Raw genomic sequence first — 15,301 nt, 5'->3', positions numbered from 1 at the left:
TGTCTCCATTTGCACAGCATTTCCTGAAGTGTTTTGCAGAGTTAGCTTTAAGTCAGCAAATACTAAGCAAATCCACAAGGATCCCAACTTCCTTTTTATGATTATTTTGCAAGTTTGGTCCTTTTCCCCAACCTTATTACAGATGACTAAGCTATTTTTTCCTCTAGTATTTATTTTATTTTTAGGAAAATAAGTACTTCTGTTTGTCATTTCACTTTGCTGTGAATTTAGGACATTTGACATTATATATTATTTTCTTCTTAAGTCATGAAAGCCTTTGATTATTAGTAAGGAACTGGGTGAAATAATCAGCAAATTTTATCTGTGAAAGAAACAGTGCGATAGGGAAAAGAACAACTCTGGTATTCTTAACATCACAGCACATAGGCACCTGTCTTCTCCAAGTATTTGCATCTTGAAACTAAGAAAATCACGGTGCCCACACGTGTGTCTGTGGTATCGAGAGCCTTTTAGCTTCCATAAGATGAGAGAGTAGTAAGCTCTACTTTCAACATCTGAAAGAATATTTTTTTCCACATAAATATGTGTGTGATATTGGGGTTCTTTACACTTTCTCTTAGAGATTATCATGATTAGAATTATAATTTAAGTTCAATTATTTCCTGGAGAAGTTAAATTTTGGGGGATGAAATTCACAATACATACAACACAATACATACATGAAACCATTTCAAGGTTTATTTATTTATTTTACAGAGAGAGTGTGTGTGCAAGCGGGAAGGGGTAGTGGGAGTGACTCTTTTGAGGAGACTCTTGGCTGAGCATGGAGCCCATCGAGGGAGCTCGAACTCATGACCCATGAGATCATGACCCACAAAATCACAACTGAGCTGAAACCAAGAGCCAAATGTTCAACCAACTAGGCCACGCAGGTACCCTAAAGTGACCATTGTCAAGTGAACAATTCGGTGGCACTTCTATTTCCAAAACATTTTCGTCACCCCAAAACAAAAAACCAGGTTTTCTTGACCAGAATATAATTTTCCTACATTATGAGATGGGGTAAAACCCCATATCCTTTGTGGGAATAAGTCCTCCTTCTATACTGTTTCTCTCTGATCCTACTGCTCTACTTTAAGACCATCCGAACATGGACCAAGTCCACTAAGAGTCTCCAATCCACCCTCATCCTTGCTGTAATCCACAGAAATTCCTCCAGCATTCTAGGATGCCATTATACAATGTCATTATATCTTAGTTCTCTTGAATTTCATATCATGTGTAAACCCAGCTATCTGATAATTCAAACTGATCTAAGAAGTTAGGTGATTTCTCCTAAATTGTGATCATTAGGTAACTTGTCTGACTTTAAAATGCAGATTTGGATTATTGACTTAAAATGCAGATTCCTGGCTTCACCTCAGATCAGCTGAATCACAATATCCACATATGGCCATAAGAACCATACTTTCGAAATAAAAATAAACCCCATATGACTTTTAAATGCAAAACAGGTTAAAAGTATTTATTTAGATGAGATAACTGTATAATATGTGTTCCCTAATGAAGCCCACATAAATGTATTTGCCAAAGGTATTCAGTGAAGGAAATTGTTCTGAAGTTTCTAGAATCCTCTTTCCCATACAAAGACAATCACATTCTCCATCAAAATCTTCAGGCAAAAAAAAAAAAAAAAATCATATGCAAGGTGAAAAACAATGTAATAGAGATATTAAGAGGAGTATTCTCTTAACTCTACTGAAAATATTAAGTACCATAGGTTGGGATCATGCAGCAGCTTTCTGGTTTCTAGTAGATGATGTATATTATTGATTGAATACATAATCTATTGTATTAATATTGTTGTGCCAGTTTTCATCATATAAGTCCCAAAGAAAATATTCTAGTTGACATTTTCTTCTATGCCATAGCATTGTTTGGTATTTAGAAAAAGAATGGGTAAGACCTGCCAACTTGCATCTTGATAATAAATTTTAAAACAAAATAAGCAATCACGTCAATGAGGCTTTTAATAACTGCTCATGATACAACAGAGCATTTTAAATTACCATGAAGTAAGCACTTCATTTACATTCAACTAGGCATGGATTGTATACTAATGAAACCATCACAGTGAGGGATACATCATCATGTGTTAAAAATACACAGACAGATAGTTCTTAATTGGAATTCTTGTACAAGCTTTAAAAAGAGGAATAAAGATTGTGTTTCAATTGTAAATGGTTTTGTCAAGATGTGTGGTATAGATTTAAGAGACAAGACTTTATATCAGGGCTTGACAAACCACCACCAAATCCATTCTACTATCTGTTTTTATATATAAAGTTTTATTGGAACACATCCACATCCATTCCTTTACTCACCGTCCCTGGCTGCTTTTACACTCTGAGGGCACAGTTGAGTAGTTGTGACAAAAACTGTGTGATCCCAAAGCCTAAAGTAATTACTATCCGGTCCTTTATAGAAAAAGTTTGCTAACTCCTACTTCAGATGGATTCATTTATCCTTCAGTGGAATCTTGTGTGTTCTCAGATCATTTATTAAGTTTCTATTGGTCTTATTTTTCTAATAAACTAGGAATGGAATGGGAATGGGAATGGAATGGAGGAATGGGAATGGAATGATCTAAGGTTTATAAAGTTCCTGGCTTTGTTTTAACTTAAGTAGGAGAGACCCTAACTGTAGATCTGTGAAGACCTATCTTCTATTTAGTTATATCATGCGGTACAGGGTTTAAAGTCTTGAATATATGAATTTTGGGAGAGCTACAATTCAGTCCAAAGCGTGGCAGTACTGAGGATGAGACAGAGTTGGTCAGTGGAGCCATCTGGTGGAGCTGAAGTATGAGGTGAAATACAAGGACGAGTGAACGCTAACTCTGAAAAAAGAGGCAGTGCATCAGAGGGCAGTATTTATTAAAATAGCTGATGTGCAGATAGTATCTGGTCTTTAAAAAGCCACAGGAGGTTTAGCAATGCTGTATTTCAGTTGGTGGTGTCCCTTGAGAGAATGCGAGTCTTTGGGAAAAACATGAACTTGGGTAACAATGGCCATATTCTTAGAGTTCTAGCTCATGTACATTTGTTACTGGGACTTGAGGACCTAAGTTCTTTGCTTCCTTTTGATTTTGGCCATTTCTGTTCAACAAAAACTATCTAAAAAGATTTTCTATAAAGATTATGTGTTCAGTGTTGTATCCAAGGAAATTCAGTGTATCCCAGACCAAAAAGATCTTATGTTTTTTTTCACTGGTAAGTATAGAGTTTTAGGTTTTCCATTTAGAGTTATGATCCATTTTGAATTAATTTTAGCATCTGATGCAATGTGTGGATTGATATTCATTATTTTGTATATGAACGTCAAATTGTTAGACCACTACTTGTTAAAAAGGTCATCTTTTCTCCACTGAATTGCCTTTGCATATTTCTCAAAACTCATTTGGCCATATGTGTGGTGTCGATTTTTGGAATCTCTATTTTTATTCCTTGATATATAGGTCTATCCTTCTGCAAGTATCACATCTTAAATACGTTAGATATGTAGTAAGTCTTAAAATGAGGAAATGTGAGGTCTACATCTATTTTCTTTTTCAGAATCATTTTAGCTCTTCTGGTTCCTGCAAGTTCCAGTATAAATTTTAGAGTAAGCATATCGATTTCTACAAAACAAAACCAAAAACTCCTCCTAGGATTTCTGTTAGGAACGCATTGATTCTATAGACCAATTAGAAAAAATAAATTACACCTTTACAATATTGCATCTTCTAATCCATGAACATATTTCTCTCTATTTATTTTAGTCTTCTTTCATTAATAAATGTTGGTAGTTTTTGCAATATAAATTTCAAAATTTAAAAATTTTGCATGTAAATTTAAACTGAACTAATCTATTAATTTCAGTTTTTTAATTGTTCATTGCTAGTATATGCAAATACAATTAAATTTTGTATATTGATCTTTTATTCTGTAACCCTCCTAACCTCCTTTACTATAGTGACTTTTTTGTTGCTGTTGCAGATTTATATGATTTTTCTACATAGGTAATCAGGTCATCTATAAACAGAGACAGTCATATTTCTTCCTTCCCAATCTGTATGACTTTTATTTTTCTTGCCCTATTGCACTATCTAGATCTTAGAGCGATATTTGAAGGAGTGGTGACATTGCACATCCTTTTCTTGTTCCCAAATACTGGGGGGAAACATTTAGTCTACTATCATTAAGTACGCTATCAGCTATAACTGTTACAGATGACTTTTTATCAGATTAAAGAGTTTTCCTGATTTTCTAGTCAGTGAGAAAAATTTTTTCACCAATGGATGTGAAATTTTTCAAGTGCTTTTTCTTTGTTGATTGCAAAGACCACGTTTCTCTTCTTTAGTCTGTGGAGCTGCTGATCTGCTGAGTTACATGGCTTGACTTTTGTACATGTTGAACTGAAATGATGCATCGTCCATTTAATATATTGTCATATTTAATATTTGCTAATATTTTGTTGAAGCTGTTGAGTCAATATTTACGAGAGCTATGGTCTGCAGTTTTCTTTTCTTGCAATGCCTTTTTTGGGGGGGTTGGTATGAGGGTGGTGCTGATCTTATAAGTTTTTCACCAGCTGTGCTACTGAAGTTGGCTTCTGTGTTGACCTTTAATAAACAAAAGCCTCAAATCAAGTTGCTGTAATTAGACACTTACTTCTGTCTTGCCTCCTGCCTGCAGCTGTAAATAATCATTTGAACGTGATGGTCCTTAAAACAGCTGAATGTGTGTCATCGGGAATGAAAATTTTGCGGACATGTGTTACTAGAAGTGGATGAGCCTCGGCTTTGGTCTTGCTGGTTCCGCACCACTCACTATAGCACGTGTTCCTCCACACCCTCCCCCAGGCACCCTGTGCGCTTCCTCTGTCCTGTTGTTTGTCCCTGTGAGTGTCCTGTGCACACAACCCCACTGCCAAGGCAGAGCGTTAAGGAGAGCCTGTGCTGACACTGCCTCTCTGCCGCCTCTAGGTGGCGGTATACCTACCGTTTGCTATTCAAATGCCCTATAATTCAGTCCATAATAAATGAAACAATGCAAATTTTGCAGTAACTTCAGCTGTAAGGTAAGCCTTTACTGTCTGCACAAAGCAAAACTGTCCAAAAGTTGGTGGGGAAAGTGCGGTATTTCTTGATGAATGTAACGCATACAGCTGAAAAGACTGTGATTCTATTATTGATGGGTTGTATATTATATAAATACCACACATATTAATTTTACTGATAGTATTTTAAGGTTTTCTATGTTTTTACTGATTTTATGGCTATTTGTTCTATCAATTTCTGAGAGATGGGTTTTGAAATCTTCAATTATTATTGTGAACTAGTCTTTTTTCCTTTTAGTTCTGTTGGTTTTGCCTCAGTCTTTTACAAAGAGGACTCAAAGCCAAGTGTTAATATTCCAGAGTTCTTCAGCAAATGTATTATGAAAAACCTACCTACACTGAAGTGTTTTCAAATACAATCTCACTGAAAGCAACTAGCTACTCAGATATCATGCATTTCCAGGACAGGGACTGATATATTTCTAAGATGCCACGTGAAACTCCAATTCTGTTTTCCAATTGGCATACAATATACAATTTCTTTTTAAAAAAATGACTCTTTGGTTTATGTGAAAGTAGAGATGGAACTGAATGTCATACATTCTGTCTTTGTGTAGCCTTTCTACTCCCTGAGATTTTTATCCATTTCTACTCCTGACCTGCACATCAAGAGACTAATATTTTAGAGTATTTTTTTTCATTTCTTTTATAGTTAACTCAATACACTATTTGCAATAGCAAATAATGCATCGTCTATACCCTAAAGAGCCCACCTAAGCTTAAAATGTTCCCATTTGACTCAAGGGAAGATACAAGTCCCAGTGTCCTATAAGTGAGAGTTTCCCTTCTCTTATGCTTTGAAAGCTTCAGTTGTAACAATGAAATTTATTAAAATAGGATATATGTTATAAAACACCAAATTACTGAATTTCTTTGGATTATGTTTAATTTCGGTGTCCTAAGATCATTTAAAACACTAAGTATTTATTGCCACTACCTTTCTCCCTAAGGTGAGTCTTTATTGATTTTTATAATATTAAAACAAATTAAACATTGGGGAATTTTTTTAAGGTGCTTTGTAGTGAGATAGTTAAACAATCTATCTGCACTTTTGTTTAGAGACCTGACAGTACAGTATTCTTTGTGTTTATTTGAACAGCCCTGGTGCACATAACCATTAAAACCCCTGGCATCTTAAAGTATTTTGGCTTTTACCATGTCATAGTTTCTTCTTGATCTCAGACCACAGAAATATAAAAAAATTTATAACTTTCTAAATTTAATTTGACACAAAAATGATTTTACAAATGTTTTATGAATTTCCTTATTGAATTATACATTTATATAGAGTATACTTTAATAGAATGCCAGATGACTAAAAAGATGTTATGTGCTTATCACATTGTTTGATTCTCTTGTATTTAAAATTATTAAGACATAAACCATTTTAACAGTAGCTGTACATCTCTACATTACCCTATGTTTTTTAGAAAAGTCATCATCTTCAAGCAGAATCAAAGATTGCAATCTATGAATGTCAACAGTTTGCCCCCTCCCCCTGCTGCAAAGGCAGAAACATGACAAATGGAAATATGAATCATAATCCACTGAAAAGAATGAGAATTCCCATATTTTAATCCAGTGAAGCTAGTAATTCATATCAGTCAGTGGGGGATGGGTAAAAAACACACATATGAGAGAAAAGACTCATGGTACATTGAGAATTACTTTTCTCATGGCTGAATGGCAAGATTTTTGTATCTTGTAACTCAACTGGCTTTGCAGATGACAGTGCAATTATTTGCTCTTAAAATGTCATATAATTCAGTTACTAATAAAAGAAAGCAAAATTTAACGATAATCCCAGTTTTCTAGTTACTTAAGAGTGGATGTGTGGTATTTTGTTATGTTTTCTAGTGGTATTTACTTAATATTTTTATGTCATACTTGAAAAAAATGTGTCCATTGAAAAGGAACTTAGTGAACTGGTAACCACATCGTTAGGTCAACTGCCATGCCTGTTGGGATATTGTCTTCTGACCAAGCTCCACTGACAGAAATAAACTCTCAGGGCCAGGCTATGAGTTCTGCACGTGTCTGATCTATGCCTAGATGCGTTTTCTTTAGGGTCAGGCAGCAAGAATGTGGTTGATCATCAAAGTTAACCTCCATTCAAAGCCGAAGTAGCCTAAATTGTTCTAGAAAAGTGTGTGTTTCCTGTCTCTGGTATACATGAAGGACAAAAATAATCAATCCTGGCTTTTTTGAAATTCTTAATGGCCTTTTCCAGAGCCAGAAAGTAGAAATTGGAGGGCTTCTGGGCAATTTATACAAATAGCAGGAAAGAACTAACATTTGAACAATTATTGTGTTCAAAAGCCCATATTATTTACACGATATCATAACACCCTTGTGCAGTACTATCATCGTTTTAGTTCCAAAATAGAGGAGGGAACCAAAGTTTGAGGAAGTAAAATAAACCATCCAATATCCCACAGATAGAAACTTGCAAAACTAGGGCTTGATTATCTTTCTAAATACAGCTTTGTCTCATGGAAGTAAAACAAAACTCTCCTGTGAAAAAATTCCAAAGATCATCACTTACCACAAACATACATGTTAATGTCACCAGAGTCTGTTAAACATAGGTTACACTGTATTTCCCATCCAATCCTAATATCAGCTAATGATGATCACCCTCCCCGATTTACAGATTGATCATTTGTGCTACAGAGCTGACATACTTCCTGCCTATGACCTAGCCATATGTGCTACTGGTAAAAAAAAAACAAGAGGAGTGACCTAATTAGTGAAGGATTTCATTTAAAATCTGTGTTTTCAGTTTTTCCATTTTAAATGTTTGATCTGTATTCTTGGGTTCCATCTCTAGATTCATTTTAGCTAAAACATCTTTTAAGAAGTTGATCTGTATTTCAAATTGAAATCATCAACTTATAAAATACAAATGTACTTTAGTGAAGGAGTAAACAATTTCATAATTTTGACATTAGATTATACCTATGTACTTTAAAAAAACATAATGCCAGGGATATCATGGCGAAATGGACACCAAGTTATGTAATGCTGGAGAGGGGACATATTGGAACAAATCTGGAGAAACTGAACAGTAATTCACTCCTGATTGTATCCACTGATACATAATCTTACATGTGACAATAAATGCAAAGCAACCAAGAACGTACACACGTTATGTTGGGGTCTTATCCGTTCAAGCTGCTGTAACAGAATCCCACAATCGGGGTGACTCTGACAGCAGACATTTATTTCTCACAGTTATGGAGGCTGGAAGTCCAAGATTAGGGTGCCAGGATGGGCAGGTTGTGGTGAGGCCCCCTTCGTGGTCTGCAAGCCTCCTCCTTCTTACTGTATCCTAACATAATGGAGATAAAGGGAGAGTTCTGGTCTCTCACTCTTTTTATAAGGGCACTAATCCCATCATGGAAATGCCATCCTAGTAACTTCTTCTAAACCTGATTATATGTTAAAGGATCCTCCCTCTGAACACTATCAGATTGGGGATTAGATTTCAATACATGAATTTTGAGGGGGACACAAACTTTCAGTCCGTAAGAGCTGACTATTGCCACACTAGCTAAAATAATCAGTCCTTTACTATTAAAGATTGAGGGCTATTTTTAAATTCAGACAGAGTACATCATGTATACAAATGTGAGGAAATGTCATGCAACCAATAAAAATGGTAATTAAAAAGATTTTGGAATATTATCAGTAAATACATTTGAGAAAATAAAATTCTATGAACTCTGGCAAAGTCTATATAAAAAGTATATGTGGATATAGGCAGGAATTTAAAAAGTAGAAAAAACAAACTGATCTATTTTAAGAAGATGAAATTATGGGTAAAATATTTGCCATTAAAAATTCACTTTATTTATTTATTTACTTATTTATTCGAGAGAGAGAGCTTGCAAGTCAGGAGAGGAGCAGAGGGAGAAGGTGAGGGAGGGGGAGAGAATCCCAAGCAGACTCTACACTGAGCACAGAGCCTGACGTGGGGCTTGATCTTAGGATCCTAAGATCATGACCTGAGCTGAAACCAAGAATCCCAGGCTTAAATGAGTCACCTAGGTGCCCCCCAAATTCACTTATTATTTTTAAACCACTACTTCTTCAACTTTAACGTGCAGATGGACCACCTGGGGATCTTGTTAAAATGTAAATTCCGACTTGGTAGGTGTGGGTAGGCTATGAGATTCTGCATTTTAAAAAGCACCCCCTGTAGTATCTGTGCTGGTGATCTGAGAACCACACACCCCGCCCCCCCTACCCCCCACCCCCCCGCCCCCCTGCCCCAGCAAGGGGCTCTATTATTCAGGTAGATAGAAATTGGGAGAAAAGAAAGGAAGCATTAATTTCTTATTCCATAAATATTCCACTCAGTTTTCAACTTGCACAGAAAGTCTTTCTTTTGGTCATGATCTTGGGAAAAGTCACTGCAAAGCAAGGTTAACCTCTCCCCAGTGATGACTGAAATGTGTGTTCTATCAACTCTTGCCCATCTTCCTCCACACTGTATACCAAGGCCTAGCAAAATTTTGGCAGTGACAGGTACTCACTAGTTGTCCAAACAATGAAGAAAGAAATTGGTTTATTGTCTTTGAAGCTTGAACTTCTTCCTAGCACTTCAGCAACTCTCTTATTCAAATCTGTGGCAGCCAGTCCCCTGGTCCTTTGTCCAGACTCCATTTTTTTTCTTCTTAAATGAAAGACAATACTCACAATCCTCTTATTTCTCCTTTCCAGATTTTTGCCTTTGTTACAAGCCTTACAAATAGCACTAGTTCTGAAACTGACTTTTACCTAATTGGTACACAGTGTTTTTAAAAGGGGAAGGGGAGACTTCTCAGACCCCTTATATTATCTTATCTGACCACAGGGAGCTGGCCATTCTTGTTTGCTGCTGCGTTCCCAGCACATAAAATGTTTCCTTCCCCTAGTTAGCATTTCAGACATATTTTTGGAATGAATGGGTGAATTAATTAATATTCCTAGTGATTTTGTCTTTCATTTTAAAATACTTTGTTCATATTAGATTTTTGCAATAATTTTAATTTTTTAAGATATTGTATTAAATTAATTTATCTGGAATGTTGAAAGGTTTTTTTGTTGTTGTTGTTGTTGTTGGGGGGGAGAGGGGCGGTCATCTACTTAAATGTTGCACCAGAAGCAAGGACTTCACTTGCTTCCTCCTAGTTCTACATCTGCAGGTGCCAAAAATGCAGTATCTGCAGTTGAGATGTTGAATCCTTTTTTTAAAAAAATATTTTTGCCCTAAGAATTCAAAATAAAAATATTTTATGGAAAATATTTAGTTTCTCAAGGTGTTTAGTGAGAATTGAGATTTCAATTTGTCAGTTGAACATGAGAGTGCATTTATTTTATCATAATTTGAATGAGGACAGAAATGGAGGTGGGAATGGTAATTACTGATGCCTTTCTACACATGAAGTAAGGTCATTCTGTTTGACTAGTACTGAGTGGCTAGTTCAGAAGGACTGTACGGGGCAGTTAGTATCCCAACTGCATGGCAAGGGGATACCTTGCTCAGTCCTGCATTATGCATAAGAGCTTTTGAGAGTTCATTAATAATGAGTTGGTGTGGTGGTAAAACAAGACAAAGAATGGTTATTTCCACTGTGTCTTTCATGGAAAAGTCTTGGGGAGGGGGCTGCTTAACTTTACTACATAAATCAATGAATTGAACGTATAAGCCTACACTTGGGCTTGGGACTTCCATATCCTTCTGGCTTCCTTAGTCATTGTTTATACTTTCTCTCATTTTCCTCATTTCTCTTAAATTCCCTCTTAGCATGAATCAGTTCCCAGGAACACACAGGATGAAAAATTAACAGAATTTCAAGCCATTCTAAAAGCATGGTTTCTAACCCAACAGCTACATCCTACACGCTCCAGGCTGGGTTTCTCCTCAACTTATGCATTCTGGCAGACAGCTTATACTACTGAAAGGATAGAGGACAAGCAGAAGGATGCCTGGGTTGCAAATTCCCAATCCTGATCCCAAACTCTGCCATGGCTAGTAAAGCTTTGTGATATTCAGAACTCAAATAATAACTTTGATAATTGCCCAAACCTTCTTAACCTTTTTGAATCTTAGATCAAAAAAACTCAATTAGGCAATTAGATACCAATTCTAATCTCAGATCATGGATATAAATATATACCAAAGGTATAAACAGGTGTTCAGACTCTTCTAGTGGTGTCATGGAAAATTTTTTCATAATGAAAAATCAAGAAAATTATTCATAGACTGTCAGCTATACATTATTCAGTATCAATTAACATGTTATACATGCTTTCTAGTGCCATTCAGCATCCATTCAGACATTATGAAGACCATTACCTATGATTGCACATCATGGCATTTAAAGTCAGCTTACATTACATATTCCATATACTGAAGCTAAATAATGATATTAATTCAGAATCAGGAAGAGGAGAGAGATCAAATCGCATTTGGGTGTCATGACATAGGTCCTGTACATGACATTTCTTGATGACTTCCTCTCTATATATGCAGGCTGGCCCAAACACCTGGAGGGAAGTTTTCAGCAAGTTAGGGACCTCCTTTACACACACACACACACACACACACACACACACACACCAGTGCTTTGGTGCCTGTAACTGTCCCCTTTCTCTATATAAACAATTCTTGTTATCCATGGTAGTTATGTTCCATAAAGTCACTGTGAAAAATGAGTTAACTCATGCTTGAACAAAGCTTATCCAACACCTGCATTTTTTCCATAAGGCACATTACAAGCTTCTTGAGTTTAGGACACTAGGTAGTAAGTACCCCAGTACTATGCCTGGGTTGGGAGCCATTTTAAAATTTAAAGTAAAATTACCAACCAAAAGCACAAAAATGAGAAAAGCACAGCACTCTGCAGGTCATGGATAGGGCACTTGTTTATGGGGTTAGAGCTGGAAAAAAGAAGGCAAAGAATCCCTCATTTGACTCTGGCAGGGACACACTGCAGGAGACGTGTGTTTTTCACCGCTCTGCCCATATCCATGAATGATGGCAAAAGCACCATATTGATTTTGGGCTTAGGAGTAAATTTAGTGAGTGGACACATTGGCAAATACAGAATCTATGAATAATAAGGATCGACTGTATATATTTAAACCCATGTCTTATTTTTTTTTAAAGTCGACAACTTTTATTATAATTCATTTATTTTATAGGGAAAAAAAAAAGGAGTGTAGCAAATGGGTCAGGGTTGTACAGAAAGAAAAAACAAAGTCAAACAAAACCAGCACTGACACACATACACAAAAACTGCAGATCTGTACACGTTGCTGTATTTACATCAGGAACAGGCTCTCCTGCACATCGGGCACAGCAGCTGTCCTTATCCGATGCCCCTCTGCAGCCCTGGGGACTGAGCACAGCTCACGGGGCGGCAGGAGCAGCGGCTCTCCCCGCGGGAAGTGGACATGCACTCTGCATTTGCAGGAGCTGGACCCGGACCAGCCGCCATAGCCACTGGGGACTTAAGAGCCATGGAGACCGGGACGCATGGTACATTGAAGGCTGCCAGACGCTGGAGACAGCTGCAGGAGGGGTGGCTGGTGTTTGGGGAGGTGTCTACATGTCCTATGTTTTATTACCTATTCATATTAATAAATTCTACTTTGAGACCAGATTGAGGCTCCTTTGTCCCGAAAGGACAGCTACTCCCATGAGGCCGAGCAGAAACTCTCCAAATCGGGGGGAAAGTCATCCCATCCGAAGGAGCAGCCCTATTAGCTGACCCAATACTGACAGTAAACACATGTTTGCAGCTATGACTGTGTACACTGAGCTGAAAGAAGCCTTAGAAGGGATCTAATTAATTTTTTGCAATAGGAAAAAGGGAAGCCCAAGATCATGTGGCAAGTTACCAGCAGAGTGAGAACAAGATTGCAGCACTCCCTACTCCCAGGAATTTTTTTTTTTTTTCTTGCGAAACTACTTGAGCTTCGAAATCTGTGAGCCTTTTGAGCCACTGGGAGTTTCATGCCTATAGCTTGCTGCTCTCACACAGACATATTACCATAGTGCATGGATAGAATGTATGGGCCATTAAAAAATATATACAAGTAATAGCAGTGAGATGTAAACATTCTATGTATTTAGCTGGCTTAATTCTTTAATCTGGCTTCTAGAAGCAAGGAAATAACTTGCTAATAAAAGTGGTCAACAGTTTCTTTTTGGCTTTTTTTTTTTTTTTTTTTAGCTCTATAACTAGCAAATCAATGCAGGGGTTGTATTTTGTATAGCCACTATGTTGATAAATTAAATATGATCATTTTTCACACAGAGGAATAGTGTGAGCATATCAGAGCAAGTGAACACAAGCTTTCATGACCTTACCTTTGGTTTTCTTGGCAACCCAGAAGCCAGACTCTTTGTGACTTGCCTCAGAGCTATTCGGGGTAACATAATTTTTTCATAAGAGTGTAAATAATCAAGATTAATTGACCATATGTAGCAGGAACAATAATAAATTATGAATCACCACATCAATTTGGAAAAACAGCTCTCTTCAGACTTCTCCTGGCCTTCATTTGGATGAAAAATTAAATCATTTCTTTTTCCTATCTTCCCTCCTATAATAAAAATAATCCAATGTTTCATAAACTCTTACTAAAATTGGAGGCACAGATTTCACCATCCAAAAGAATATGGCAAATCATATCTCTCTGAAACTAATCACTGCATCACTAAAGCTGTATCCTTTAGCGTCCAAAGGAAATCACAGTAGGAGAGGCTGTCCTGGCCCAGAGCTGTTCCTGTATCTCCCACAGTCTGGGTGCCAGCAGCCCACATGAAAACAACACAGAATCATTTCTTCTGACCTCCCTGGTTCTCTGAGGAAAACATATTTATGGTCAACTAGCCATGCCTCCAAATTGCACACCAACAGGAAACTGCATTTCTACGTCACAAAATACTGGAACTCAATCCTCCCTCAGCTCTAAAATTCAGAGATTTTTATAGCATGCCCTAAACTATCAAGCAATTATACCTCTTCCCGCTAAACATTTCTCTAGTTCATTTATTCACGCAGCTTCTTCCTGAACCTTCCAGCAGGTCACGAGCACCCAAGCAGGAACAGGTTGTAGAAGGCTTTCCTTCTCTCCACAGAAATAGGCATTTCGTTCCTAACCAGTGGGGAATTAAATCCGACTTTTTCTTCAGTTCTAAAACTAGCACCAGCTTCCACTTCTCACACTCAGTCTGACACCCCCTCATCAACCTCAACAGCTTAGAGTCAACTGTTAGCCATATGAGACTTCAGCGACAGCAGAGTTTCTCTTGCACTGAACTTGCATTTCCTGCTCCCATTTCCACTTGATTCCTGCCTTTCTATTGGCAAGAGTCATCCTGGTAATCACCGCTCTCCTTCCTGTGACGTGGCTTTCCTGTCTGTTTTTCTTTTCCCAGTAACAAATAACGTCATTAAATCATGTGAAATTTAGCAAGTATATCTTTAATCTGTAAGAGAGATGATAAACTTAATTTGCATCCTAACTTAGAAAAGACATGGGTAAAACAACTCATGTCAACTACTGCTGCTTACATTTTCCTGAAAGTTTTGTGAAATCGGTATTCTCATGGAAACCGACTTCTGAAACTTCATAATAATGATGAGGAGCACTTTTCTAACCTTATTTTAAATTACTGAAAGGTCTCCAAATTCCTGTTTAGATGTAATTCTAGAAAATATTATGATATAAAAGTAAGACATAGTATTTTTTAGTAGGAGCTCTTTTTTAAAATAAAATAGTCTGTGGAGCCTGGAAGGAGTCAACACTTCCACTAAGAAGCATGCTGGTATGAGTATATGAATATTTTATGTTGCATCTTACACAGAGGCCTAAAGGAGAAAAAAAATCAACAAACTAAATTAAGCAATGATATTGCAAAGGTCTTACACTGAGTGTCAGAAGGGCCGATGATCTATTATTAGTTCTCAAAGTATGCTCTGTCAATAATCCATCATCAACTTCCCCCAAAAATCACTAGAAAAACCTGTTGAACCAGCAAAGCTAAGAAAAGCTAACCTAAAATCTTAGCCATTAGGTTTGCTTCCATAAGGGAGCATACGACCTTGACAGTCTTAAAAATCTCTGCAAAGCACTGAGCCACTGGGTGGCTCAGTGGGTTAAGCCTGTGCCTTCATCTCGG

This window comes from Lutra lutra, chromosome 12 (genome assembly GCF_902655055.1).
Source record: "Lutra lutra chromosome 12, mLutLut1.2, whole genome shotgun sequence".
Classification (NCBI taxonomy): Eukaryota; Metazoa; Chordata; class Mammalia; order Carnivora; family Mustelidae; genus Lutra; species Lutra lutra.
This window is presented reverse-complemented; position numbering follows the sequence as displayed.